This window comes from Oncorhynchus tshawytscha, linkage group LG02 (genome assembly GCF_018296145.1).
Source record: "Oncorhynchus tshawytscha isolate Ot180627B linkage group LG02, Otsh_v2.0, whole genome shotgun sequence".
Lineage (NCBI taxonomy): Eukaryota > Metazoa > Chordata > Actinopteri > Salmoniformes > Salmonidae > Oncorhynchus > Oncorhynchus tshawytscha.
The window spans coordinates 8551305-8555349 of NC_056430.1; positions in this window are offsets into that span (position 1 = coordinate 8551305).

Consider the following 4045-nt stretch of genomic DNA (forward strand, 5'->3'; position numbering starts at 1 on the left):
CCCAAACTCTCTCTTGTCAAGAGAAAAGTTGGGTCAACTTTGACGTCATCGCCCCCACCCTTCCCAGGCAGCTACCGATCTGGGAACAGTATGTATTTGTTCAGCGCGATGTCTGCTTTCAATTGGCACGTTCATTGTTTGAATTTCGCGCTCCCTCATCCTTTGGCAGGCGAAAATGCCCGGTTCACTCTCACATACATGCACTCTATTGCGCGCGGCCGATTTGGGGAACGTTCTTTTCCAATAGACACCAGTTGAAGCCGGTTCGTTTGTTCGCGATGATCATTGTTTTACATGATAAAAACATCATTTTGCTCGATTCTGCACTTAGTTTGACCAGTTTAGTCAACATATAATATGTAATTTTGAAGATTTGATGCGCAAGAGTGCGGGACCAGAAGGAGCAGAAGTTATTTTGGGTGCATTTCAGCTGAAGCTGTTAGCATATGCTAATACAAAGACGCACAACTTGAAACCAAACGATGTATTGGGTAAGTATGACTCCTTCTACGTCTTCTGATCAAAGAACATCAAAGGTAAGGGAATATTTATGTGGTTATTTTGGGTTTCTGTGGACTCCAAACGTAGAGGAGACACTGCTAATATCTGAGCGCCGACTCATAGCATAGACTAGTGAACGAATTCTGTAACGTTAAAAATAAATGTAACACAGCGGTTGTATTAAGAAGAAGTGTATCTTTGTAACTATATGTAGAGCATGTATATTTAGTCATGTTTATTGCTTGTTATCTGATGTTATCTGTCGGAGCTATCATAATTTCTCCGGACATTTTGAGTAGCATTTTTTGAAATGTCGTCATTGTAAACAGAGATTTATGGATATTAATGGCATATTATTGAAAAAAAAAAATGTACTGTGTAACATGTAATATTACTGTCATCTGATGAAGATTTTCAAAAGGTTAGTGAATTATTTATTTTTTAATCCTACTTTTAAATTTTATATTTTCTGGGACAAAATGGCCGCCGCTTGCCTTTTGTTTCGGTGGTGGTCTAATATAAATGTGTGCTATGTTTTCGCCGTAAAACATTTTAGAAATCTGACTTGCTGGGTAGATGAACAAGGTGTTTATCTTTCATTTGAGCTATTGGACTTGTGTAGGTGTGGAGGTTAAATATTTCTAAGAATATTTTTTTGCATTTTGCGTTATGCTAATGAGCTTGAGCCGTAGTCACGATCCCGGATCCGGGATGGGTAGCATCAAGAGTTAAACAAGTTATTCTAAAAAAAAATATCTTGACCAATTTTCATAGTGTTCAGTGCTTTTGTTATCAAAATCGTCATGAACACTTACCACTTCGCATCTTGGTTCAGACGAAGAGGAGGAAATCTGCTGTTACAATTAGCTTCACTGTCAAAATTGATATTGTTTGGACTGTGTGTTAAGTTCATGTTTTAAGTATCCCTATATTTCTGTTACTGTGCTATCACTCTGTTATTAGTACGCGTGGGAGTCTCACTGTTGATGGACCTGTCCTGAGTCAATGTTAACCATGTGTTGTGGAAATACGGTTTAGTAAACGTTGTTAAACTGGAACATAGTCGATCACTGGGCGGCAGCGTAGCCTAGTGGTTAGAGCATTGGACTAGTAACCGGAAGGTTGCGAGTTCAAACCCCCGAGCTGACAAGGTACAAATCTGTTGTTCTGCCCCTGAACAGGCAATTAACCCACTGTTCCCAGGCCGTCATTGAAAATGAGAATGTGTTCTTAACTGACTTGCCTGGTTAAAAAAAAGGTCAAATAAAAAAAATAAAAATAAAAACTCAACCAGCTGGTCAGTAATCACCCCTGGAGGTGATCACTGAGAACTCAACCAGCTGGTCGGTAATCACCCCTGGAGGTGATCACTGAGAACACAACCAGCTGGTCAGTAATCACCCCTGGAGGTGATCACTGAGAACGCAACCAGCTGGTCAGTAATCACCCCTGGTGATGATCACTGAGAACTCAACCAGCTGGTCGGTCATCACCCCTGGAGGTGATCACTGAGAACTCAACCAGCTGGTCGGTCATCACCCCTGGGGGTGATCCCTGAGAACTCAACCAGCTTGTCAGTAATCACCCCTGGTGATGAACACTGAGATCCCAACCAGCTGGTCGGTCATCACCCCTGGAGGTGATCACTGAGAACTCAACCAGCTGGTTTACTGCAGTAATGGAGCTGGTCAGTAATCACCCCTGGAGGTGATCATTAAGATCTCAACCAGCGGGTTTACTGCAGTAATGGAGCTGGTCAGTAATCACCCCTGGAGGTGATCACTGAGAACTCAACCAGCTGGTCGGTAATCACCCCTGGAGGTGATCACTGAGAACACAACCAGCTGGTCAGTAATCACCCCTGGAGGTGATCACTGAGAACGCAACCAGCTGGTCAGTAATCACCCCTGGTGATGATCACTGAGAACTCAACCAGCTGGTCGGTCATCACCCCTGGAGGTGATCACTGAGAACTCAACCAGCTGGTCGGTCATCACCCCCGGTGATGAACACTGAGATCCCAACCAGCTGGTCAGTAATCACCCCTGGAGGTGATCACTGAGAACTCAACCAGCTGGTTTACTGCAGTAATGGAGCTGGTCAGTAATCACCCCTGGAGGTGATCATTAAGATCTCAACCAGCTGGTTTACTGCAGTAATGGAGCTGGTCAGTAATCACCCCTGGAGGTGATCACTGAGAACTCAACCAGCTGGTCAGTAAACACCCCTGGAGGTGATCACTGAGAACTCAACCAGCTGGTCGGTAATCACCCCTGGAGGTGATCACTGAGAACACAACCAGCTGGTCAGTAATCACCCTTGGAGGTGATCACTGAGAACACAACCAGCTGGTCGGTCATCACCCCTGGAGGTGATCACTAAGAATTCAACAAGCTGGTCAGTAATCACCGCTGGAGGTGATCACTAAGATCTCAACCAGCTGGTTTACTGCAATAATGGAGCTGGTCAGTAATCACCCCTGGATGTGATCACTGAGTACTCAACCAGCTGGTCGGTCATCACCCCTGGAGGTGATCACTGAGAACTCAACCAGCTGGTCGGTCATCACCCCTGGAGGTGATCATTGAGAACTCAACCAGCTGGTCGGTCATCACCCTTGGAGGTGATCACTGAGAACTCAACCAGATGGTTTACTGCAGTAATGGAGCTGGTCGTTAATCACCCCTGGAGGTGATCACTGAGAACTCAACCAGCTGGTTTACTACAGTAATGGAGCTGGTCAGTAATCACCCCTGGAGGTGATCACTAAGATCTCAACCAGCTGGTTTACTGCAGTAATGGAGCTGGTCAGTAATCACCCCTGGAGGTGATCACTGAGAACTCAACCAGCTGGTCGGTCATCACCCCTGGAGATGATCACTGAGAACTCAACCAGCTGGTCGGTCATCACCCCTGGAGGTGATCACTGAGAACTCAACCAGCTGGTCGGTCATCACCCCTGGAGGTGATCACTGAGAACTCAACCAGCTGGTCGGTCATCACCCCTGGAGGTGATCACTGAGAACTCAACCAGCTGGTTTACTGTAGTAATGGAGCTGGTCAGTAATCACCTCTGGGACATTTCATTATTTTGTTCTTTTATTTGTCTTTAAAGAAACGTGGGATATTGTTAATTTCATGTTTTAAGCCTCCCTATATTTCTGTTATTACGGTGATATCACTCTGTTATTAGTGCGCCTGGGAGCATCAGTGTTGATGGACCTGGCCTGAGTGTCATAGTAACCATGTATTGTGGTAATACAGTTTAGTAAACGTTGTTCAACTGGAAAATAGTCGTTGTGTCATTTTGAGGGAACACTGTTTACTCAATACAATCTACATCTGATACCTCACTGTCTAAATAGATATGATGTGGACTGTTTACTCAATACAATCTAAATCTGATACCTCACTGTCTAAATAGATATGGTGTGGACTGTATACTCAATACAATCTAAATCTGATACTTCACTGTCTAAATAGATATGGTGTGGACTGTATACTCAATACAATCTAAATCTGATACTTCACTGTCTAAATAGAT